This window comes from Eptesicus fuscus, chromosome 18, assembly GCF_027574615.1.
Source record: "Eptesicus fuscus isolate TK198812 chromosome 18, DD_ASM_mEF_20220401, whole genome shotgun sequence".
Classification (NCBI taxonomy): domain Eukaryota; kingdom Metazoa; phylum Chordata; class Mammalia; order Chiroptera; family Vespertilionidae; genus Eptesicus; species Eptesicus fuscus.
The window spans coordinates 4,920,656-4,947,265 of NC_072490.1; the positions used below are offsets into that span (position 1 = coordinate 4,920,656).

Below are 26,610 nucleotides of genomic sequence, written 5' to 3' on the forward strand. Positions count from 1 at the left end.
GGGGCACAGCCGGAGAGAAGCACCCTCCTTGTCTCTCCACGGGGTCCGCTCACCCGGAGCACAGCCAGGCTCTCCTCCCTCAGTGTGCGCTGAATGCTCTGAATTGATGCTGCAAGAGACCCTTTGATCCTCCACAAACAAGGCCTCTTTGAAGCTCGGGGAACAAAGTGCTGAGGAGGGTTTTCCCACAGGGGCCAGCCGGTCACCAGTCACCGGGCTCACTCTGTAGGTCTGTCCTGACTTCCTGCAGCTCCTCACCGAGCCTCCTCACACTGCTGACACCCAGGGTGCAGGGCAGACACAGAGACCCACGCACAGCAGAACTGAACCACAGTAGCGAAACCGGCGCCGGGCCCAGGTCCCGCCCTGGACAGACCACAGAGCAATGGAGAGGGGGAAAATTCTACCCCATCACGTCTGGATGCGAGAGCGGTACAGGCGGGTCATGGATTTGCAGGCTCAAGACGAAAGCTTAAAGATTAAGGTCTAAATTGCATGCAGCCAACATTATTTTTTTTTGTTTTTTTAATATATTTATTTTTATTGATTTCAGAGAGAGGAAGAGAGAGTGGGATAGAAACATCAATGATGAGAGACAATCATTAATCGGCTGCCTCCTGCACGCCCCACACTGGGGAGTGAGCCCACAACCCAGGCATGTGTCCTGACTGGGTATCAAACAGTGACCTCCTGGTTCATAGGTCAACACTCAACCACTGAGCCACGCCAGCCAGACCAATCAACATTATCTCCTGTTTTCTGGAAACTTCTTTCAAGGTTACAGAGTATAGTCTGAACTCAGCTATAAGGAGCCCCCTGAAATCTCAATAGGTGTTTTATAATCCCACAAGAAGTGGATAAACTATACCTTAGAGCTGAACTAATTATCTGAAAATTTCAAGCAAAAAATCCTCTCCTCTCACCTGCCCACGTCCACAACTATTTCAGGAACACGAGGCTCTATCTAGTCTGGGAAAAGGGCTGAGCTCTGAATGGCCCACTCTCTCTGGACACGCACATCCTCCTGCCTTGAGGAAGGCAGACCCCTCTGTTATTCCTGCATCACCTGCTCAGGATGCACCTGGAGGGAGGGCCCTTCATGTCTCTGGGTCCTGGGGAGAGGTGAGCGGCACCTGACAATGGACGCAGGGAGGACGGCTGGTCAGACAGCTCTGGGAGTGGTGTTCTCTCCTGCCACTGTTCACACATCAGTGCTCAGAATTAATGAAGTTTCCGAAGGACATAGCAATTAGGGGGGAAAAAGATTAGGAAAGCGTTTTAATGAATGGAATCAGGCGTAAACCATGTGGGCAGAAATGATAATAAAAAGTGAAACGTATCATCACCTGAAAACACAAAGCAGCGTCTCCTTAGGAAACGCACGCGAGGCTGATGCGGGAATCGATGCTCACCGCATGGCCGCAGAACCGCACCATTCATCCCACGTCCACTCACCGGCCTTCAGCGTGTGAGCGGCGGGACTCCGGGTAATATCAGCTGCACAGAGTCCTGGAGGAGGACTCTAATGAGGTCCCATGAGACGCAGAGGTTTAAGTCACTTTTTCTCCGTAAAAGAGCATTTTTCGCCCACTTAATGGACATTACCTCCCATATCTGGTACACACGCTGTCAGATCCGCTATTACATCTCCCATCAGGAACGGGAGGCAGCCTACCTCTCGTCTAAAATATGCCATGGAGCTGATTGCAACGTAATAGGGGATTTAGAAATCCACGTGGGAAAGATGCCACTTGATCTCGGATGGATAGCAATCCCTCTCCACCCTCGGTCACCGGCTCTCCTGGGCTAATGAGCCATTCACAATCCTATCACCACCCTACACGCCAGCAGACGCGCCGTCCCCTGTGCACTCGATTTATGCAAATTATAATCAATAGAAATAAAGTATCCACTTAGGCATAATCCACTTAGGTATAATCATTGTAAAATATTGCCCGTTAGACACGCGCATACATTTGCACAACCGAGTTTGTGGAAACCGTCAATAGTCACACGTGTGGGTCTGGCCGAATATTAACCTCTAAGCAGACAATTGGGCACCGTCAAGGGGAAAAACAGCCCGTGTTTTCCTGGATGGAAGCCTTTCTCTTAGGTCGAATGGCCTCCCGTCACAGGCCGGCCGCCTGGGTGGAGGTGGAGGGTCTCCCCACGCGGCCCTGTGCCCTCGCCACACACAGACTTGAACTGAAATCCCCACAAAGAAGCAAACACCTTGTTGTTAAAACCACGCATTCCCATAACATCATTAAATTGGGTCTCAACTCCTCCTGAGTCCGGATTCTTTAATCCCAACAACAACCTTGCTGCAGATCAAATCCACTCAGGCGCTGTGGGCCTCCACTGCAGAGCCGCGTGCCAAGGAAACACAGGCGGGTGGATCGATCCGGCGCTCCATCCACGGGCTGACGGACATCAGCTATTAGCTGCAATGAGCGCGGGAGAGATGTGCTGTCACTCATCTGCCCGGGCGGTGTGGACCGATGGGGGGCAGCAGGTGAGGAAGGCGGGTGCGCACAGGGGATCCGCCTACACTCACCACCCCCTGACAAGCACGGACCAGCTCCTGCCCTTTGGGAATACTGAGAGTCACTCCTGCGAAGCCAAAGTGACAAATCTCCAGGTAGGAAATGGGGCAACGTGGGGACAGAGGAAAAGAGGAAAACTCAGGAGAGCATGCCCAGGCCCTAAGGACAGGGAGCCGGGAAGGCTGGGAGGCCTGGCAGCGAGGCAGCCGGCAGGTCTGTGGCCCTTAGGACGAAACCTGCACAAGCCACACAGAATCCTCCTGCCGAGCGAGGACTGCCGCGCATCACCTGCGACCTCTCCCAGGTGCCTCTCCTGTCCTGGCTCCACACACATCACCGACTGCCGTCCAAAGCGATGTGTGCCCACCCTTTCGTCCTTATTTTCACGGAACAGCGATTGAATGTGTCAGAGAAGGGACAGGGTTTCCTTTGTGTTTGCTCCCCTTCAGCTCAGGAACACCCCCCCCCCGCCCCCGCAATCAGCCCCATCAGCCCCAGGACCCAGCAGACATCCTGGAGTGTGCCTGAACGCTGCCCACACAGGTGCTGTTCGCAACCCGCCTCCCGTCTACCTTCTGGGTAACACAGCCTTCCTGTCGCCCTGCTTCTTCTCAGATTGCTTTTTTAAAAATGTGTTTTTACTGACTTCAGAGAGGAAGTGAGAGAGAGAGAGAGACAGACAGACAGACAGACAGAGAAACATCAATGATGAGAGAATCATGGATCGGCTGCCTCCTGCACGTCCCACACTGGGGATCCAGCCCATAACCCGGGCATGTGCCCTGACCGGGAATCAACCATGACCTCCTGGTTCATAGGTCGATGCTCAACCACTGAGCCACACCGGCCGGACTCAGATAGCTTTTCTATGAGAGCCATTCAGCAGAAAAATATGGAAACTGGTTTCCAGGACGACTCCCCGCTTAGCAGTGACAGAGGCGCACCTGGGGGTGGTCATGAAGGGGAGCCGGGCGCGCCGGGTGCCCGTGCGGGACGTTCACGCCCCTCTGCAGCCCTGGCCTCTTCTCTTCCTGTCCCTCCGTGTACGACGGAAACAAGAATGTACCGACGCGGACTCCTGGTGAAATCATTCACCTGAAATAACAGGCATGAATTAACCTGACGTGCATCTCAGCTTCTGCCCCAAATTTCCCGGTTTAAACAGGAAAATATTTTGACAGGAACGAACACGCCCTGCTTGTTATGTTTGCAAAACTCCCCCACGTGACGGCGACTCAGAAGGCCTCTCTCCCGACTGAAGAGTCTCCGAGGCACTGGGGCGAGGAGGAAGCATTTGGAAAATGAGGGGGAAGATAAAAACACACGCACCACAGGGTAAACGATGTTCCCTAAGAAGTCATAGAGATGGTTCCGCTTTAAAGAAGGCAGACGGGGTGGGGAATCGCCCCCCTCGGTACTATTCCAGCTATTCCTCCCTGAATTTCAGGTCGGGAAGCACAATCGTTTAGCTCCTACACAATGCTGTTGTGTGTGTGTGTGTGTGTGTGTGTGTGTGTACAAGTGTGTGACCACTCATGTGTGTGCCTGGGCATAAGAAAACGTGTTAGTGTCTGAACCGGCTTTCACGTGTTTTTTTTTTTATTTTACATTTTTAATCCTCACCTAAGGATATTTTTCCATTGGTTTTTAGGAGGAGTGGAAGGGAGAGGGAAAGACAGAGAGAAACATCAATGTGAGAGAAACACATCGATTGGTTGCCTCCTGCATGCACCCCGACCAGGGCCCAGGCTGGGGAGGAGCCTGCAACCAAGGCACGTGCCCTTGACCGAAATCGAATCTGGGACCCTTTGAGCCAAACCAGCTCTATCCACTGAGCCAAACCGGCTAGGGCCATGTTTGCTTTATGACCTGTCCTTATAAGGAAAAAAAAAAGTAATGCTAAGAATTCATTGTGGCTGCACCTTTCTGGATGGTTCTCTACTGTATTCCTCTTCAGACTTCAGAGATGCTACACCTGGTTTGACTCTAAGGGACAAATGAAGGGCAGTCTGATACCCTGCGCCACGCCCATCACAACAGGCCTGCTATTCACCTGGAACGTCCACCTGCCAGCTGCTGGGGGCCCAGCAAGCAGCTCTCCCAGGCAGCCCGCTGCACTGCGTCCTCTCTGCAGGCCCGTCCTGGGTCCCCACCACCCAGCCCCACTGGTCCCCCTCCCTCTGGCCTGCTGGCCCCAGGTCCCTCTGCCCTGCTGCGGGAACACCCTCCTTACAGAGCCTTCCTGTGACGTCTTACACCCAAACCCCTGCATCAGCCGACTAGAAGAATACACTGCCTCCCTTACAAAAGCCCCTCTCCCGGCCCAGTTCAGGCCCGGCTGTTCCCACCTCCCACGGGGAAGCCTGGACCTGGCTCACCACACCCGCCCCTCTCCCAATGGGAAAGGGGCGTTTTTATAAATCAGAATCCGCGTTCCCACCCAGCACCAGGAGGCCCTGCAGAATCTGCCCCAACATCCCCTGTAGGACTCACCCATGAAGACTGTGGAGGTCAGGCCTTCTGTGGGTCCCAGAGACACCAAACCTCTTCCCCCGCAGCCCAGCCGCCCTCCTCCCGCTGCCCAGACCTGTTCCTCTGGCCGGACCCCTCCTGCCTTCTTCCCCCTCGGGCTCAGCTCCTCAGAGTCACCTTCTCCGAGAACCTTCCAAAAGCCACTTCCCACTCTCAGGTTCCTGTCCCACAGACCTCTGTTTCTTTCTGTGATGATTTGTTTGCTTATTTACTGGCTGGCATTCAGTCGGGGTGCACTTGGGGAGGGCGGGAGCTTGTCTCCACCCTAAAGCTTAGCACAGCCCTGGGATTTATGAGCAGCTCAATAAATATTGGGTGAGTGAATGAATGACTCCTTGGACTCAGAACCACACACACACACAATGCACATGTACACACAATGCACATGCACACATGTGCATCATACACACACATGCACAGAGGTGTCATGTTCACACATGTGTGTGCACATACATGCACACAGATGCATCACACATACATACACACACACAAACATACACATGTGTACACACACTTCACTGGGAGGCACGGGCTCTTCTTCTGTCTTGTTTCTGGGCACAGGGACCCCCCCAAAAGGTTTAGTTTCCTGATACTGCTCTTCTCCAGCAGGAATCCGGTGGAACCAAATTGCTCAGCAGGTGCACAGAAGGCAGCTGCCTCCCCGATGCACATAGGACTGAAGGGGAGAAAAGTGAAGCTTCTAAAAAGCCCTCCCTCTGCGGCTTCCAGCTGCTGATGCTGCTGATGGGCACAGCAGCCGGCACAGAGGTGCTGAGCTGGCACCGGCCAGCTGCAGGCGGGCCAGCAGCTCACCTGGCTCCTGGAAGCACTGACAAAGAAGATGATGACTTGCAGTTTCTCTGCACCGCAGCGCTGGTGTGAGCTTCCGTGCCTCTATCAAGGCACTTCTGTAAACCAACACTGCTGAAGAAAGCACGCTGGGCGTGGCTTCTGGGACCAAGTGCCAGGCGGGGGGGTGAGGGGGGAGGGAGAAAGTGGAGAATGCTGTGTTCTGGGTAAGAATGGCCTGGTCAGTAGCCCTTGCCCAGAGGCATGGTCCCTTTGTGTTGTCTGAGGAACCTCCAGCAGCCATCCTTGGGGGCCGATGGGCTCTTGGGAGGACGGAGGCAGCACACCTCCTAAATGCATGGCCAACACCAGGGGAGGAGTGCTCAGAGCTAATGAACCCCCATCCTCCGCAGGAGCCACAGCTGACTCAGGGCATCTGCACCCACAAACACTTGTGGCTTTTTGTTGATCCTCACCTGAGGACACTGTTCCATTGATTTTCAGAGAGAGTGGAAGGAGGGGGAGAGACAGAGAGAGAAACATCAATGTGAGAGAGACACATCATTTGGTCGCCTCCCGCACGCACCCCGACCAGGGCCTGCAACCCAGGTTAGTGTCCTTGTTCGCAATCGAACCCTCCTCACTGATGTCCACTCCCTGCCACTTGGGGGAGACGGGAGTGTCCCATGGGCAGCAGCTGTCCTGCCCACCCCTTCTCCGTTCCCACGGTGTGGTCAGTGACGTGGGGAATGTGGTGTGGCAGTGGGTTTAATACCTCCGTGCACTGGCAGGTCTTTCCTGGATGCCCCCTTCCCTGTCCACTAGAGCCCGCCATCGGGGTTGGATGACAGCGCCCGGCCGGTCTCTGACCACTGGGCGATGGATTACAGGGCGCGGTCAGGGCGCCTCAGGCCCCCGCAGTCTTCCTGGGGCTCCCGGGGCCCTGAGACCTCCTGTAAGAGGTCCACGGACCAGTGGAGAGACCCGGGCACACACACAGCCACCTGAGGAAGCTCGCTGCCTTCATGGAACTAAATAACCAAAAGGATCCCAGGGTGCACCTTCAAGGGCAGGAAATGCGGAGTAAATCCAGTGAAACCAAACCTATCTGGCCCGGCCGGCATGGCTTAGTGACCAGGAGGTCATGGTTCAATTCCTGGTCAGGGCACATGCCAGGGTTGTGGGGCGTGGAGGAGGCAGCTGATCAATGATCCTCTCGCATCATTGATGTTTCTATCTCTCTCCCTCTCCCTTCCTCTCTGATATCAATAAAAATAAATAAATAAAAATAAATAAAAAACTAGACTGGGCACTGCCTCCTCTTCCAGGTCACAGAACCGAAGTGCAGCCCCATGGGCCTCCCTAGAGGCGATCACCGGACCTCGCAGCACCAGCCTGGGACGCGAGGACACACCCCGCAGCCCCTGCCATCAGCTCTGAGGCTGCAGGGCACAGGGAGTGGAAGGGATGAGGCCTGAATGCTGGGCCGAACCAGACGGCTTCATTGCTAAGTACAATAATGGGTTTTTAATGGCTGCTGTCCAATATCACACAGGAGAAAAATGCTTTATTAGTAATAATAATAGCTGGCACTTTCCTCTTCAAAGCACTTATTAGCTCATTAATCCTCCGACGACCACTGGGAGGCCCCGGTGCACGTTTCTTTCCCCAGTTTCCGGAGGGGGACACAGGCCAACAGGAGGCCGTGACCAGTCCTCCACGGGAGGCTCTGTGCGTGGAGGTCAGTGCCCAATAATCGGACGGCATTCACTGGGATGACGTGGCCCTTCCGGAGGGGATGGAGGTTAAGGTCAACTCCAGTTTATGTGAACTTGACTAGCAGAAGCTCCCGTGAGTTGCACCTGAATTGCTCTTTGTTGGTCCTTTATTCTGAGTGCATCAATGGTGTTCAAAACCTATTCAGCCCAAATCAATTACAAGGGGAAGCTTGCGTGCCTGGCCAACGCGGTCTGTGAGACCTTTGAAATCGAGCTCCGCCGAGAGTGGCTGGAGGTTACGGAGCGGAGCGGGATCGAGGTCAGGCATAAACACCTTTCTTTCTTTGCGCTTTGTTTTCATCCACTCGCTTAGATCGCTGTCTCAGAACATGGAGTATGTCTCCAATTGGTGAGCAATAACAGCCTCAAGCAGCCCATTATTTGTTCTGATGTAGTCTATAGATGTTAACACGGTTATTTTTGTATGCTCACCATTGTTGGCATTTTTTTTATTTCTTGCCATTGCATGTAATTCCTTAAATATTTTAATCCAGCCCTAGCTGATGGCTCAGTGGGTTGAGCATCATCCTGTGCACCAAAAGGTCATGGGTTCAATTCCCAGTCGGTGCATATACCGAGGTTGTGGGTTTGATTCCAGTCGGGGCTCGTATGGGAGGCACCAATTGATGTTTTTCTCCCCCCGCCCCCCCCTTCTTCCTATCTCTAAACGCATCCTCAGGTGAGGATTAAACAAATATATTTTAATGTATGAATCAATCTTCATTGTGCACCAGGTGCCTTTTACTGAAGTTCAGAAAGTCTCTGAATTTACAACAGAAAAATAAACGTATTGATTGGGAGGCCGAGCACCGTGCTCTGGAGAAACAGGCAGGGCTCAAACAGAAGCTCAGAGCACGCCGATCCCCCAGGGTCCAAGGGAACAAGAACGGGCCTGGCCAGACTGGGAGCAAGCGCGTTTCACTGCCCCCGCTTCTACACACAAGCGTCGCTGCCGTCACTGAGACTTGAGAGTGGTATTTCTATTTCACACATAAAACATCAACATTGGCTTCTAATCACCTCAAACCAAAAAATCAAACACCTTTCTAAAACCCCAAGTATATTGGCCATGCCTAGAACCCAGGTGGATTGCTGTTCCCTCTGAAAACGCATCTGAATTGACAGCTGATAATGAAGACCTGTCCTCAGAGGTCAGGTGTCATTTCCAGAGCGGGACGCCTGCCCTCCCTCCATCAGAGCCTCCATCTCAGCACAGGCTCCGTTAGGGAAGAGCCTCAGCTGAAACTACAAGCTTGTTAGCCCGGCTGGCGTGGCTCAGTGGCTGAGCGTTGACCTATGAACCAGGAGGTCCCAGTTTGATTCCTGGTCTGGGCACATGCCCAGGTTATGGGCTCTATCCCCAGTAGGGGGGCATGCAGGAGGCAGCCCATCAATGACTCCATCTCATCACTGCTATTTCTATCTCTCTTCCTCTCCCTTCCTCTCTGAAATCAATAAAAACAGTTTTAAACATACAAGCCCGTTGCCATAGAAGCTGAACCATGCCCTCTGCATGTCCTCTCTGCTGTACCCCCGTATCTCCAAAAGGAAAGCAGAGGTAGCGTGGATAGGACAGGCGTGTTCTGGTTTGGAGGCTGCAGCTGACCCCCCTCAGGACAGGAAGGAATGACCAAGGGAAGTGGGCAGAGGGCCCTGGAGGCAGACATCAGGATCCTCCACTCAGAATGCTTCATGCTCCCCGTCACTGCGGTCCACAGACCTGAGGCGTTCGAGGTGCTGGGGGCCCTTCATCAGGAATCGCCAGGACCCCAGCAGGCTCAGGTGTGCCCTCCCCTCCCTCCCTCCACAGCATGGAATGGAAGGATAACAATTATATCAATAAATGCCAGCATTAACTGAGTGCTTAGTACATTCACTAAGCTGACTACGTAGACTGGCCCACTTCACACTCACAGTAATGCCCACGTGCCGGGTCTGAGTATTATCCATTTCCTAGGAGAACTCAGTCTCAGAGGCCACCTGACCCAGCCAAGGCCACCCACATAGGATTTAGGGGACTTGGATGCAGCCCCCACGGCCCCATGGGGCAGCCAGTGCACCTCCCCGCACACCTGTGTCTCCCGCTGTGCCAGACAGCACAGGGTTTATGAGATGCATAAAATGTGCCCGAAGGGTTTTACGACCCGAGGAGGGAATTGCGACGCGCACTAAAATTCATAGGCTGAGTCGGGAAAGTGTAGATGATCGCCGTCCCTGGAGGCGGGAGGGGAGGCTGAGGAGACAGGCAGCCAAGGGCTTTGCTGAGCTCCTGCCCGGAGCCTCCAGGGGCAGCGAGAGGCACCTGACACCCAGCGGAGAGGAACCCGGGCCCAAGAACAGCGGGCATGCCTACATCTGCCAAACTCAGTGCATTAGCATCCCTGTCATCATCCTCCAGCGACCTGCGGACGGAATGCCCATGCCTCCCTACTCTTACCCAATGGTCAGTCCAACCCGCAAACCATGGTTGCTGAAGACTTCATCTCAGTTAAAATTCTGTTTCTGGCTCTTACTGAAAAACTGTGAATAAACACACACACACACATACACACACACACACACACACACTCACTCCTAATAATTTGACCTTCCAAAGAGATAAACAAGTTGTAATATCTTGGTAGAGACAAATTCATATGAAAATGAAGTAAACCTTTTTTTTTTTTTTTTTTACAGAAAGTAAATGTTAAAAAACTGAAAACAGAATATGCTTTGTATTTGTGTCATCTCAGCACGACGGGAAGGTAAGCAGGGCCATTTTTTATCCACAACACATAAAATCTCAATTAGTGATGGTCTATTTGTGCACTGACTAAAAAACATTCGTTAACAAAACAGAATTTTCTAGTTTACTGGATAAATATCCCAGAAGAAACTGCAGAATAATGCTAGGTTGCCAAGCAACCGCAGCCCGACTCCCCGTCTGTGCTCAGCCACCTCATTCATCAGGGTTCCTACCCCAGAGCTGGAGGATTCCAACCAATTTGCTTCTTGGGAAAATTATAGTGACTTTCGGTAACACAATAACACTTTTATTCTCAGAAGATAAACTTAGATGTTTTTTGATCCAAGGGATGTGTTAATTCATTATTCTCCACACGGTGCTAATGAGAAGACTATAATTAACTAACGACTCTACTGCGACACACAAAAAATAAACTGCAGTAATTAGTAACGTTTAAGGCGCTAACCAGCCCCCAAAATTAGAAAAGACAGACTCTTCGCTCCAATAGGATGTAGAGAAAGGAGCAAGCACCATGTCTGAGGAAATGGAGACCTGCTTCCCTCCTTTCTCCCCACCCACCCCCAAAGAGCGGTGAGAGGCATGTGATGGCCAACGTGAGAGATTCCACCTTAATAGCCGAGAAAATGGCTCCGTGCCAGCTCTCCATGCAGGTAGAAGAAAGTGCTGGCGAATAATGGGATCTCTTCTTGGAAAGAATGCTTAGCACAGTGTTTTTCTAGGAATGCATAGAAGGACTAGCAGGCTTTCGCTCATTAGCTGTGTTAACTTAGCATATTGTATGTAAATCACCATAACAATTGCATTCTCTTCGGGCTGAATTCGTTAGGATGAAGCTGTAATCTAAATGTTCATAATTGAAAAGGCAGTATTCTTGGTCTGAGTGTGAAAAAACCACAGGGAACATGGATGGCATCAGACAAGAGAGGGCATCATTAAGGACAGCCCCCACCCCCACCCCACCCCCAAGTGCAGAGACGGAGGGAGGGCTCCGAGCACACCTTGGCAGGCCCATCAGTCCCCCGTTTAGAACTGACACCTCCAGAACTGTCACAGCTTTCCCTGTCCCCTTTGTCTGTAGCCTGACTCAAGCTTCCCATGTGCACGGCTGCTCCGATATTTAGGGAAAACACAACGCAATGTGAGGCTAAATTTTTGTCTCTAAGATATATTAGGCTCCATGGCACGGTGGCCATCATAAATCAAAGGCCAAAATAATTTCCAACAAGTGAAACAGCAAATGCCAACGCTCCCGGGAAACGCTATGTAAATGACCATGTGAATGTCAGGCCGGCTGTCACGCTAATTCCTCAAGGCACCTTTAACGATGACACAGTCACTGGAGGGAGGGGTGTTGTCACGGGCCGTCACCCTCGAAGGCAAACTCTACACACTTAGCTGATGCTCCTGGGGCCTCCTGGCACCCATCCCTCAATCCCTCAAACCCGAGCCATCAGCCCCCGTCTACGACTTACGTTTCCTTCATGAGATAAACACTAGTTAGGATCTCAAGTCAGCCTTGATCATTCCTCTGACTCAATTCTTCATCAAAATGAATGGGCCTCATTATTTCCACAAAGCAATTTGGGGCCCAACTGCCTCCCACCTTCCTGGGTGGGGTCTGCTTTATAGTCCTGGGAGCTCTGTGAGGGGGACATCTGTGGGCTTCTACTAGCTTCAGATCTGAGACAGGCCTACCTTTTCACAAGCGGTTTGTAAAAGAAATGAGGTAAAGCCAGGTCACCGAATGTGTGAACACAGGTAAAGGGAATGTCAGCTGCATGTCAGTCCTGTCAGCCTGGCAATCCCGTCCTTGGTGTATAATTTGCTCATTACCAGGTAATGGAGCACCTACGGACCCAGGAGGGAGCAGTCAACCTCCACAGCCTCTTTCTTTCTTTCTTCTTTCTTTCATTCTTTTTTTTTTTTTTTAAGGAAGTGAGAGAGAGAAATATCAGTGATGAAAGAAAGAGAATCATAGATTGGCTGCCTCCTGCATGCCCCCTCCTGGAGATCGAACCCACAACCCGGGCATGTGCCCTGATGGGGAATCGAACTGTGACCTCCTGGTTCCTAGGTCCACACTCAACCACTGAGCCATACTGCCGCGTCTGCCTTTTTCTGAAAGGAAAAAAATCCCTCCATACAGGTGAAACAGAGAACAGTCCAGAAAACATAATCATCACCATAGCCTGGCTCTTCGGCCCTGAAGGGGCCACAGACATGCGAGAAAGAGATTTCTAAGGATTGCCCTCACACCTGCCCAGACATGGCTGCTGGTGTCCACGCGGTCACTGTATGCAGGAGCTTGTGAGGCGTGATCACACACATGCTCTGCTATGACCGCAGCATGTAAGGCAGTCACACGGAAAGCTGGCTCGCACACCAGACCCCAGATCCACCTGCCATGAAGGCCACAGGTGGAGGCCACAGGTGGAGGCCACGGGGGGGGGGAGGGACTGGGGTATCTCAGAGAAGGGAATTCAGACACACCCACGGCAGCCTCTGCAGGCACCAGAGGAAACACCGTCTCACACACATTGTTTCCTTGTCAGCACGTTTCCCCAAATCACCCTCTGAGCGTCTCTCTCCATCCATTACGGACAAGCCAACCTGACCAGCAGTGGTCGGTGTCAGCGTCCCATCGGCGGCAATCCAGAGCTTTGGGGAGCTGGCCGCGTGGCAATAGTCATACTCCCTGATAGTCAAGGAGACTGGAAAACAGAGGCCTTTGGCATCGATAGGCGAGCGGGGAAAAGAGAAGGCACCAGGGCGAAGGACACTGAGGAATAGCGAGTAAGAACAGGAACAGGACCCGCCTCCGCAACCAACCCTCACTCTGGAGCGTCTATTATGCTCCACTGTCTACCTGGATGCTCTCATTCCAGCCCTGCAACAGCCCGGAGGCAGGTGTGGACATGACCCCTAGGACCGGAGAGAGGAAACTGAGGCACGGGGTCCTGAAGTCGCTGCTGCCAAACCACACCTCCCAGGTGGGGGCGCTGGAAGTGGAACCACGTGGGCTCGGAGGGACTCTGCCAGGCTCCCCCCCCCCCCGCAGGGAGCTCCCCGGTGCCACCTCCAAGCGCATGGCCTGCCAGCACCACTGGCCCCCGCCCGCTCCTGGAGCTCGGGACTGCGCCGCTCCTGCCCCCGGGCTCCCCCGGCAGAACGCGGAGCCGGGCCTGGTCCCCGCCCGCCGCCCTGAGGTGCCGCTGCACACCTGCTCCCTCCGGGCCGCGGCCTTCCCCGCCTCCGGCACGACCCCCGCGCTACCTGGACCGCGTGCCTGGCTTCTCTGCGGCGTTCGCGGGGGTCCCGGCCCCTGACCGAGCTGCACAGCCTCAGGGAGCGGGGCTGCGGGCGGGGGGCTGGGGGCGGGGGCGCGGGCGGGGGGCGGGGCGGGCTGCGGGCTGCGGGCTGCGGGCTGGCGAGCCGGCCTCCCGCTCCAAGCCCCGCTCTCCGAATCAATCACTGCGCCCGCGCCGCCCCAGCTGCCCGCACTCAGGAAAAAGGTGGGGGGGGGGGATGGAAAAGAGGGAGAACGGGAGAGAAAGGACAGGGGGAGGGGCACCCAGCGCAGGGGCGGCGTGACCCGCATCTCCAGCGCCCCAAGTCGGTCCCGGGAGCCATGGCAACCACCATGCCCTGCCCTCCGCACCTCCAGCCCCCCACCTCCCGGTTTCTTCCCCCCCCCCCCCCACCCCCCCCCCCCCCCCCCCCCCCCCCCGCTGCCCACAGGTCTCCCGCCTCAAGCTGGCAGGGCCTGCGGAACCCCGCGGGGCCCTGGCATCCTGTTCTGAGAGTGGAGGGCAGACAGGGCGGCGGGGTACTGCGCCCCGCTTCCCCAGAGGGGTCGGGTCTGGAGGGGGGAGGCGAGGCCGGGATTGCATACCCAGCTGGACCTGCCCCTCCCCCACACTTCCCCGCACCCCCGAAAGGGCTGGCCTGTCCTGGGGGGTCCGGAATCCTCCCGGAGGGCAGGGGGGCGAGGGGTGGGGAAGCGGGAGGCTGCCCGCAGGTCCTCCCGGTGGCCCCGCGGAGAAAGTGGGCGCCTGGGGATCAGGGACTCGCCGCCTCCCCCTCCCCGGGGACCCCGCTGTCTGAAGGCAGCCTCCACCCCCAGGGGCTCGGCTGGGAAAGGGGGTCCCCCCCGGGGAAGGGCTGCGGGGCCAGGAGGGAACCTGGTCTCGCCCCTCTGAGGCCACGGCGGGATGCCCCCTCCCAGGAGTCACCCCAGCCTCCGCGCATCCGCCCCCTGAGTGGGGTTTGGCGAGCTGGGCGACCCCCAGGCGAGCCAGGCACCTGCCCCCCTTCCCACCGCGGACACACCTGCGTCGCCGGCGGTCCCCGGCCCGCTGAGCACGACCCTGGGTCCAGCTGGGAGCGAAGAGGACGCCCAGGTCCCGGTCCGGGCGGCGCGCTTTCCCTTCCCCGAGTCCCGGCAGCGCTGCTGTGGCCGCGGGCGCCGGACCTGCTCGGGCTGCCTCGCTCCGCGCCTCCCGCGCCTGCCGCTCGCGCCTCCGCTCCGCCCGCGTTTGCGCCGCCTCCCTCCGCTCCCTCCCGTGGGACACGGGCGGTCACGGCTCGGGACTCTCCGGAGCGCAAACTTGGGTCCTCCCAGCCCCCGTCTGCGGTCGGAGGAGGTGGGGGTCCCTGCCGCTGCTGCGGGCGCAGGAGGATGCCTAAGGCCTCCTGCTGCGGGGAGGCTGGGCTCCGCTGCCAGAGGCGCTGTCCAGGCTGGTTCCCTTCGCCTCGGGAGGAGGGCGTGGTGCCGCCCGGGAAAGGCGCTTAGCTCACTCTCCCCCCTCTCACCAAGGCGGGGGGCGGGAGGGGGGACTCTCTCCCACTCCGGCCCGCTCCACAGGCTGCCTAATTTTAACCTGTAAATTAAGGCACCTACCCCTGTTCCCACTTTAAAACATGTGTGTCCTGATACTTACCGGTCTGGGATTTCACCATAGTGCTCCCCAATGTTTTTCTCATTTATTCTGCGTTAATTCAGGCATATGGGGTAGAAGAAAGCCCCTCCACTCATGCCCAATGCCAAAGGCCATTTCCCAGGACTCCCCAGGGCCACCAAAAAAATGTAAATTGTATTTTCGGATCCCAAAAAACGATTTGGGGAAAGTGACAGTCTTGCAGAGTAAGGGATTTGCATATTTCTTTCATTTTATTCTCACCATGAATCAGATTTTCCGATTGTTCACACAATACCACTTTTTTTAAAAATGCTGTTGCATTGAAGTCCCCTTTGATGAGAAGAGAATCACTGATCTAATTTTCGCTCCGCCAGGGGAGTGAGGTGGGCTCCGGTCTGGCCTTGTTCTCACCGGCATCAAACAATAAGGACATTCAGGGCTGTGGGCCACCCTCGGGGTGGGTGCCGCCGTCCCGAGGGGCACAAGGGTGGACTCAGGACTCCCCTTCAGGAGCCTCTGCGTAAGATATTTTGAAAATGAGTGAACTTGAAAACGAGTGAGTCTTACTAATTGCTGGCCCTGGATCCGGCTTCTGCCGGTTCATGAGTGGGCACTGGGCCCGCTGACTGCCTGCCTTGGCACTGCCAATGCAAGTGAGGGCAGGACTGGCCCTGAGTTTCAATTGCTACAGGAATCTCTCCGCCGGAGGCATCGTTATTCCAGTGGCATGTTTTCTGAAGTAGAAACAAAGACAGAATACCGACTACAATTTCCAACAGGGAAATACTGTGCCTGTAGGAAAACACGGCCAAGGTCAAGGAGACGCAAAGCCAAGTTGGGTTTCCGGAGCCGGCCACCCTCTGGGTGCGCGTCCACCCAGCAGAAGGCTCAGAGCCCCGCCCGGGCCGGGCCCACAGGCCACTCCCAAACAGGCAGCTCTTCTTTCCTCTGCGATTTGTTTGCTTCGCATTAGAATCATTTAAAAGTCAAGCATTTGCCCAATCGGCGTGGCTCAGGGGCTGAGCGCTGACCTATGAATCAGGAAGTCACAGTTGGATTCCTGGTCAGGGCACATGCCCGGGTGGCAGGCTCAATCCCCATTGGGGGGCATGCAGGAGGCAGCCAGTCAATGATTCTCTCTTACCATTAATGTTTCTCTCTCTCTCTCTCTCTTCTCTCTCTCTCTCTTTCTCTCTCTCTCCTTTTCCCTTCCTCTCTGAAATCAATAAAAATATATTTATAAAAAAATAAATATAAAAGACAAGTATTTATTGAGGACCTACTACTTATCAGTCATTGTTCTAGGTGCTTAGTCCAGTGGGAAATTCAATAGATAAGACCAGCTGCTTTTCTTTAAATCAAATATCAAAATGTATTAGAGAATAGCAAGGCATGATACCCACGGCAAGATGAAGGGTCGGCTCTTAAATATGGGTTTTCTTTGAAGCGGAACACCTAAGTCCGAGCACCTGACACTTCGTATAAATGAGGAACCAAGAGCCCCACCGTGAGCCTGGGGCTTCCCAGGGGCTGTCCTGAGGTCAGCATATGCACAGTGCTCTCTGCCCCAGGCTGGGGGCCTTAACACAGGAGGAAGGGAACAGGGGTGGGGGGGGCGGGGGGCGAGGGAGAGGTAAGGGAGGAAAAAAGAAGGGAGGGGGGGGAGGAAGGGAGAGAGACAAATCACCAGCCAAGAAAGGAAAACAGTATTTGAGAGAGAGATGGAAAGTACTTTAGCCAACGCAAGGATGTTCCTTTAAAGGCATGCCGAATGGAGGCAGGTGATGTCCATTTCCACCTCCAAGAAACACTCCTAGCTTTATCTCCAAGGAGAGGTTCCACTTTCCAATCACCAAGAGCCATCAGCCAGAGGGGATGTGTGTGCACAGAGCCTTGGGCTGCTAAGCTGGACTCCTCCCCGGCTCCCATCCTGACACTTTGTTCAGACCCACCTGCTCTCTATGAGGACTCTAATCTACCAGGCACCGCGTGCACGTGGGTGCTGGGGAGAGGCTGGGCTCTCAGGCCTCACGTGGAACTGCCCCTGCATTCGCTTTGAGAGGTGTGGATTTATCTCTCCCAACGGAGGTCGGCTGCGTGCAATAAAACCACACTATCCAGCCACAAATGAGGAGGCGAGGGGGGCTGGTTCAGGAACAGAAGCAGAAGGTGAGAGAGATAGGCCGGTCATCTGGAAAGAGAGAAGGTATTGGGGGCTGGGGCGTGTTCAGCCCTTCCTGCTGATTTACGGCCCACGCTGGCCTGAACCGGGCCTGGTGTCATTCCCAGAGCGAGGCCGAGGGAGGAGAGGGGCCTTTGGCAAAGCCCAGAGCTGGTGATATGGCATCTTTCCTAGAAAAACTGCTCAGCAGAAGAGCTGCAGTTTGCAAATGCCAGTCCTGTCTGGCAGGTCTGACACTCACAGCCCAGCTGGCTGCTGCATGAAGGAGGGCAGGCTGCTCCGTCCAGGGAACCCTGCCCACAGCCTCCAGGTACAAAGCCGCACCTCCGGCTCCCGTGTCAACAAAACAAAACCAGAACCTGCTAAGTGCAGAAAGGAACTCACCGTAGATACTCCTTGAACTCGTCCTTTAACGCAAGAACAGAAGACGCCTTCTGCAATCAAAGGGCAACGCCTCCGGAACAAATCAAAAGGGAAACCTTGTCGTTTGTGCCATGGATCATTAATATGTGTGATCCAGCTTCGGGGCCATGGACCCAGATAACTTGGCTGGATTTTAAAGAAGCTAGACAATAGAAGGGCCACTGATAACATTACCCTTACGGAGCTAAGGTCGGGCTGTGTTCTCAGATCCCATGCTTTCAGCATTGGTTGCTTCATTCTGAGGCACATGCCCACCTGTCTCAAGTCTATGCTCCCCAGACTCCCTGGTGACCAGGTCTGGCCCCAAGGCTAAAGGGACATGAGGAGAACTGCTGTGGGCAACTTCCAGGTCACCTCCTTAAAGGCAATGTAGATTCTTTCCCGATTAGCAGCCCCACAGTGAAGAAAGCCTCATGTTGAGGGGAGCAGAAGGCCCCCCACTTGTCTGAGTACCCAGGTGACTGCACCAGAGCCCGCATATCACCATGAATATCTCTGGAATCTATTCATTATAGCTGCTTCGTCACCCCCCTGATGAATGCCATTGTAATCACTGTCATCAGGACAACCTTAGAACAGTCAAGGAAAATAAAATAAAATGGAGGCCACAGGGGTATCTGTTGGCTTTTCCTTTGCCCAGCATTTATCTACATTCCTGCAGCTCAGCCCTAGAGAATGGCACCTCTGGCATGTGGCCCAGTAGAGGCACTTCCCGATGCTCCCTATCAACCTCTGGTCCAGGTGTGTGGCACAGGTAAGCACAACCAGCATTTCCCTCCCTGTCTGGGGTGATGGAGTGATGAAAGGCATCAGACTCACAGTGAGGAGTGAGATGGGATCAGGCAGGTAAGGGGAAGGGCCTTGGGGAGGGAAGATGCTACCCAAGGAGGGAATGAGCCAGGTGGTCAGGATGTGAGCAAGACAGGCAAAATGTACCAGTCAACTTAGAGTTGCCCTTCCCTCTGAACCCAAGAGCAGGAACTAAAAGCTGGGAGATGAGGGCAAAAGGAGATTGGCTGGTGCTTGTGTGAAAGAGACCAAAGAGGGCAAGAGGAGGAAATATAAACCCCTAGACCAGTGAGCTTCTGCGGCTACTCATTTTGGAACCCCTCCCGCATGCAAAGAGCTTTGTTACTTTCAATATAATAAACTTCGCTTCCCTTTGCTTACACCTCCCTTGCCCCTGAATTCATTCATCACCTTCTGGAGACAGTGAACCCAACAGCTCACACTCCTGTCTCAAAAGGAGCCAATGGGAGATCTGCTTTGGACTTACACTCGAGCTATCGGAAAAAATGAGGACACAGCAGGTGTGATGTAAGCAGGAGAAGCTGGCTGCGTCCAACACCCCTTAGGAAGAGCATCCCTGAGAATAAGAAAATGAGGGACAAGAAAAGGAGAGAGCCAGACACTTGACACTCCCATTTCTCATCAGCTGAGCATCTATTGTTTATGAAAAGCTGAAACTGGAATACATCTTGACCCTGGATGAGGTGAGCAAAAATTGTTGTAAGCGGAAACAGCTGGAATTGGTCATCTGTTTCTTGTGATCAAAATCATTGTTATTCACTACAGATTCCGAAGTTAAGATTATTCTCTCAGGATAGGTTGGTTAGTAAAGGGATGAGCGAGGCAAAAAGTCTTCCTTTCATGAAATAACCCATCTAATTGGTAGTGACTCCCTGAGATACTGTGTCCGGAGGATCCCAACCCTGTGTGTGAGTCGGCAGAAGGGACAAAGGGGTCTTTTAATGACGCTGGTCACTGATATTATAGAAGGAATGGCTCTCATGTGCTAGATATTCACCACCCTTGTTTTAAGACATTCCTCGTTTAACGATGGCATAAATCTAGACAGGTGGGGGGGTGTTGTAAAATTATGGTATATTGGTAAATTCTTTGTGGGCACATTTTTATCAGTTTTAAAGAGAGCCATGGACCAATTAATCCTCTCCACGCAGTATTTAGGGGCCATAATTCATGCTTTCAATTGACTTTTTTTTCCCCAGCAAATAAACAAACTAATTAGCAGACAAGCATTTAAATCACAAATTGCTAGCATGTGATACATTGTGTTAACACCACCCATGACTCAGGTACTGGCACTGCACTGGATTTGTCTTCTTTCAGAAAAATGGTATTTCTTTCCATTTATTTAAAGTATATAAAGCTGTTCAAACCAAAAAAACAAAAGAGCCTAGCTCTTGCTTTCAATAAAACTGACAAGTTCCCTAACTCAAGAGAAAATGCACATTATCACACGTACATAAAAATATTTTATATATGAAGATATGTTTCAATACTCTGTATTTCCTGAACCCAAAAGATAGCATTTTCATAATGTTGCTTTCACCCAGCGTGTTTATTATTAGCACAACTACAGAAGCCCACGGAGGTTTTGCAGAAAGATGGTCCCAATTAGATAAACATGAGAATCCTCTTTCCAGATCCAAATCTGACATCATTATCTCCCGGGAAGAGATCATTAAATTATGATTTAGTCACAGGCTCTTCCCAGATTAGAATGCAGAGCACTTAACTATTTGCATGGGAAAACCAAGTGGAATAAAGATAGCCACTTAAAAACAAAGCAAAAGGACTTAAAATGCACCTAAACCTGACTGACTTGCTCAGGGGGAAGAATATAGCAGATTTCTGTGGAAAGAGCCCTTTCCGCTACGTATGCCCCAAGGAACACGGTCTGTGGTGGGAACAGCGAGGGCGGACTCATTGATCAGCATCTTCTACACAAGGCAATGAACAACCATTCTGGTTCACCAAACATGTTTTCTTTGCTTTATTCCCAATGAGGAATGGATTTTGGGTGGGGGGAGACAGGCTCATTTTTTATTCTGATGATTACTTGAGGACCAGACGCAATGGCTATGAACCAAGAGGAGGTTTCTCTGTGGTATCTCATCTGCTCTCATGTCAGACCTACCCTCTCACGCAGCAGCTGGATACCGTGAGCGGCAGAACGATGATATTTCTAACTTTTCATAATATCCCAATAACCAGAGATGGTGAACGCATAATGCCTTTCTCTGAGTTCTCAAGACCTTGACAAGTGCTAGCCATCCAGTTGAAAGGGGGGACAAGATGGGATAAATAAGGATCTTTTATATTCCTAAACCCTCTCCTTTTACGGAGTCGAGGACACTGTACTTTTGAACATTCATAAAAATACCACAAATATAATGTACATACAGGAGATACAATTTTCCGTCATTGCTACTCAAGTAAATGCAAATGAAGTTTGTATAAACTGGTATTATCTGGCAGCCTCGTACGTCTTTAACTGGCCCACCGATGACAAACATTCAGCTATAGCGCACATCTAAAATGCTCACCAAGACATCGAACGAAGCATCATGGTATGCCTTTGGAGAATGTGAAATGCGACTGAAGTAATGTGCATTTGGATAGTGAGTTGTAGTTACGGGGATGGAGTACCCAACCTCACTGACTGATTCTCACGGAAATGACCTCAATTCTCAGTGCTGGCGCCAGGCTTGGAAGGTGTCCCTGGTAGTGAACTTCCCCGAAAGTTGGTGAGCACAGCCAGGCAGACGCTCACACTGACAATCACGCACATCCATCCCCAGAGCCAAGAGAAAGGCACTGCCATGCCAACCTTCACGCCCGCCCCAAGAATCCACTCAGGCCACAACTCGACTCCGAGGACCGAGCAGACCACAGCCGACCGACGGGGACTCTCCCAAAGGCCTTGTTTACCGAAGGGTCAGAGGACGTTTCCTGTAAACCGGGGTCCAGGCCCCACGCTTTTGTCCTGTTTTATACTCTTACCGTAATAAACTCCTGTCCCGTAAGTTATGGGGTTTTCTCACCACCACGTGACCTCAGATGTCAGGTGAAACTGCCCCTTGTCAGGATCGTCTCCAAGAGGGGAAATGGATGTGCCCCCGATGGGACTGGGGTTTTGTTCCGATCCTTTGGCAAACGAATCTGTTTCCTCGGGAACCAGTCCTGGGGCCTTCTCACCAGGAGCATCCCCGTTCTGTCCACTCTGGGCAGTAGGTCTGACGCTGTCTGTCTCAGGAAGACAGGCGACTGGTTTCCCATCAGGAAAAGGACACAGAAAGTGTTGTTAAACGGGGCAGGGACAGGCATATTCAAGTCAGAAATGTGCCCAGTTGCCCGGCCAGCATGGCTCAGTGGTCGAGCGTTGACCTATAAAACATGATTCGATTCCCAGTCAGGGCACATGCCCAGGTTGTGGGCTTAATCCCTAGTGTGAGGTGTGCAGGAGGCAGTTGATCAACGGTTCCCTATCATCATTGATGTTTTTTCTCTCTCTTCCTCTCCCTTCCTCTCTGAATGCAACAAAAATCTATATATATAAAAGCCTAAGTGACCATCCGACCGGTAGCTATGACACGCACTGACCACCGGGGGCAGACACTCAACGTGGTAGCTGCCGAGCTGCAGTGAATCGCCCTCTTGCAATCTGGGCCCCCACTCCTCAGATACCCTTGGAGACACAGCATGCCCCCCCCCCCCCCGCGCCAGGTGCAGCCAGCCAGGGAGGGACCGCGGGAGGTTGGCTCCAGGGCGTGTCCTGCCCTTCGTGCCCACTCCCGCCAGCCACCTTCTAATTAATTTCCTTACAGTGTGCACGAATCTGTGCACCAGGTCACCAGTATATCATTTAAAAAAAGAAATGTGCACAGTAAGGTCAGAGACGTAACAAGCCAAAAACCTGAGCAAACACTTCCCTGAATAAACAGAGGTAATGGGGAGGGAAAAAGAAAAAAAGACACAAGTTCCACGATGCAAACTAAAAATGCTTCACCCACAAAACGGATATTTATACCCTTACTTCACATTTCTTGAGAAATGAATATTCCTATCAGTAAAACACGAGGTACGCGAGGTGCAACACGGTAACATGGGCTTAAAACTAAGATCGTGAAGACTTTAAAAGGGAAGTAGGAAAAGATGCCCCGTGCGCAGCTGACGGCGGGAGGCATTTTGTGGACCTCACACTTTGCACGTATTTCTCGGCCCTGCGAGAGAAGGCCCGGGCTCAGGGAGTGCATTGATACCGTTGTCCCTGCGAACTGGTTTCGGATACCGAGTCGCCTGGGGTGCCGCCCGGATCACCATCTAACACACACACACACACACACACACACACACACACACACACACACACACTGTACAGGCGCGTCTCATAGATCGAGAATAACCCACTTCCTCACATTTGGAATAAATGGAACTTGGGTCTGTTTTACAGTTTCCTCTGTGGTTAAAGCACCGGGGACGCAGCAAAGACCATCCTGGACACGTAAGGAAGCACCGGCTCCTCCCACACCCCCTTGGAGAGACCCCTCCAGGGCCTCCCTAAGTCAGAGCCCTGCCCAGGGAGCCCTGGCACATTCTCAGGATGGCATCCGGGGCCTGTCCGTCCCTGTGAGGCTCTGACAACAGATTCACCTGCAGGACGCTCTGGATGAAGAGGATGAACATCCTGCTGTGAGCTGGAGAGCAGGGCAGGGTCCCCACCCTGGTGGGATGCCCATTCTCCGCAGCCCACGCCATGGCTCCAAAGACCAAGGGGCTTCCCAGTGGCAGGTTCACCCCGCCAGGTAAACCGCACCTGCTGCGGCCCACGTGCCTTCCCAGCCATTACGGTCCCTTTCTTACAAACAGCCTCTGGTTAAGGCCCTCGGTGAATCCGCCAGGTTACGCTGAGAGGTGAGCTATTTTCAGCAGCTCCTCTGGCTTTTATAATCAAACAATGAGCCACCACAGCAGAGCCAAGCAAGCTTCTCTGACGAAGAAGGAAATGTCATAAAGGCAAGAATTAAACAGGAAAGTGCGACTCCATGAACACAGCAGAAAAGTATGTCAAGGAAATGGAACTTGGCAATATTATATAAATAACAGGCTTTGGATTAAAAAATGGCTGACTTTGGTGATATTTTGGTAGGATTCTGCTTGTATAAATTGTATTGCATTCAGGATGGGGTTATTAAGATATTAATAAACTATCACCAAGCTCTTACCAGGTACCAGGCACTGATCTGTATCTAGATGAACTCAGTAAGTGCACGCAAAGCAGACCACCCTCATCTGCTGTCATGCTGTATCCACATAAAGGATGAAGGAACTGGGCCTGGGGGAGGCAAAGTGGGGGCCTGAGTCCCAGGCAGCGACTGAGGGTCTAGGGGCCACAGCGGGGTCTGACGGACTCACACATGCTTTTTTTGCACAATTTGGCAGATCTGGCAAATGTACAGAAAAGACAGAAGATTCCCAAGAAGGCACTGCTGACACAAAGGAGACGGGTGAGTGTGGAAGGACCACGAGGAGACCATCGCTGGAAATAGGGTGAATATAAGACTCCTCGGGATTTAAGAAACAGTGCTTCTGTTTTCATGGGCAAGAAGGAACAACCCTGCCTCGAAGGCAAATCAAGGTCAGAGGGACTAACCATAGCATCCTCTGGCCGTATCCCATACTGTCTTCGCTTCCTGCTTCCTCTTTACCTCCTTTGCCAGCTCCAGCAGGTACCTGTGGTTCCAAGGCCAGTTTTCCCAAAATACTTTGTTCTTACTGAGTGACAGGGGATAGTCCATGGGGCCACCCAGGTAAATCAGAGCACAGCACCGCCATATTTAATTATATTTATCGATTTCAAAGAGGGAGAGAGGGATAGAAACATCAATGATGAGAGAATTACTAAATATCTGCCTCTTGCACGCCCCTTACTGGGGATATAGCCCCCAATCCAGGCATGTGCCCTGACTGGGAATCGAACTGTGACCTTCTGGTTCATAGGTTGACACTCAACCACTGGGCCACACTGGCAGGGCAGCACTGCCATACTTTGGTGGCCCTCCTGGCGGTCATGCAGGCTCAGCACCCGTGCACGATTATTCAACCACAAGACTGAAATTCTTGCAAAATGACAAATTCCCTAATATGCCGGAAGAAGGGCTGCCAAACCAGGGCCTGTAGGCCGAGACTGGCCTGCCAGCAGTTTTGTAAATAAAGATTTATTGGAACGTTGTCATGCTCACTTGTTTACATATTTCCTGTGCATGCTTTTGCGGACTACTCCGTAGTTGAGTAGTTTCCACAGAGACCATCCGAACCCCCAATGCCTAAACTATTTACTACCTGGCCCTTTCCAGAAAAAGTTTCTCAACCCTGTCTTGCTTGACCTTTGGGATTGCCAGCAAACATTTACACTGTGAAGAGCAAATCCTCCAAATCCTGATGGTCTTCTGAATATGCTTGAGAGAAACATGTCCCCGTCCCCGTAACAACTTAGCTACTCGTCTCCCTCTCCATTGTACGTAACTCTGCCAACTAAACGTCTGCGGGATCACGAGGCAGAGGCTGCAGTGGTGGCCAGTGTCCATTCTCCTTTGGTTCCCAGGCACACCGCTGAGTGAGATGTCCCAGGATGCCTTGCACCTGGGTGGAATTGGGCGCCTGAATTCCAGCCATTGGAAGGTTGGAAGAAGAAACACCTGCCCCTTCTAAGGAGAGCAATTCTGTTCTCTCCCTTCGTCCCTGTGGCTCAGAGCCCAGGGGTGGAGGGCAGTGCTCTGAGAGGGAAGAGTCCGCTCTCTGGATTAGCCCTCAGAGAGGAGACACCCGGCCTGGAGCACTGACAGTGGGCGATTCTTGGTGCCTTTATGGGCTGAGTTGTGTCCCTTCTGGAAGCATATGTTAAAGGCGTAACCCCAGTCCTCGGAATGTGACTGCATTTGGAGATAGGACATCAGTAAGGAGTCAGTAGGTTAAGTGAGGCTGTGGACATGGGCCCCATCCAGTCTGACTGGTGTCCTCGGGGGAGGAGGAGACTTGGACACGGAGATACCAGGGAGGTGGGCACAAAGAGAAGCCGCATGGCCAGGGTGCTCCTCACCATTTTCCTCCTCTTATTTCAGAGGTTACACCTTTATGGCTTTCAAAAAATGTCTTGTTTTTTTTTAAGAGTGGAAAGATGAAATACAGTACTTATAGCCACCATTACAGTATATAATAATGTATATATTTATACACATTATATAACTCAAACATGTCTACTTGATAATTTATATCAACAAATTCGAACTTTACCGTTACTGAAACACAACCAATGAATTATTTAAAAATCGTGACGATTCATTTTAATGCCATGACTTCAACCATATCTGCACCAAGAAAAGTGAGTAACTGAAGTAGTAATCAAAATAATCCTGAGCAAAATAATTTTAGGACAAACTATGGAAGCAATTTTTCCTTCTGAATCATCCTGTTCATTGTTTTTACCCTGAACTTCACTGCACTGTGTGGAAACAGCATTATTTCCAAATCAATATCACTATTAAGTCTGGATCATTAATTAGCAGTCTATTTTCTGAGTTCAGAGGAAATTACACAGGAGGCTATGGCCATAAGGGGTTGGCTCTGTCCAAAGACTAATTTTACGATCAATACAGTAACAATCAAAATTCAAAACGGTTTTTCAAATTGGTTTAGTCAAAACAATGGAACCGTATCAGTATAAAATAACAGTTTAACTCTCACTTTTTCCATGGTGTTCTCAAAGCTAGCAAGAGGAGCCCAGCTGGCGTGGCTCAGTGGTTGAGCCTTGACCTATGGACCAGAAGGTTATGGTTCAATTCCCAGTGAGGGCACATGCCCAGGTTGCAGGCTCGATCCCCAGTGGGGGGCA

General features: G+C 52.4%; 1 protein-coding gene across 1 annotated transcript in view; it reads right to left on the reverse strand.

Annotated features, from left to right (window-relative positions):
• The window catches only part of CHL1 (cell adhesion molecule L1 like), a 101,602-nt gene extending 86,790 nt beyond the window's left edge, over positions 1–14,812 (reverse strand). The window contains exon 1 of the mRNA XM_054729483.1: positions 14,721–14,812. The gene's annotated coding sequence lies outside the window, so the exon portion shown is untranslated. The remainder of the gene's footprint in view (positions 1–14,720) is intronic.
• Between the last annotated feature and the right edge of the window lie 11,798 nt (positions 14,813–26,610).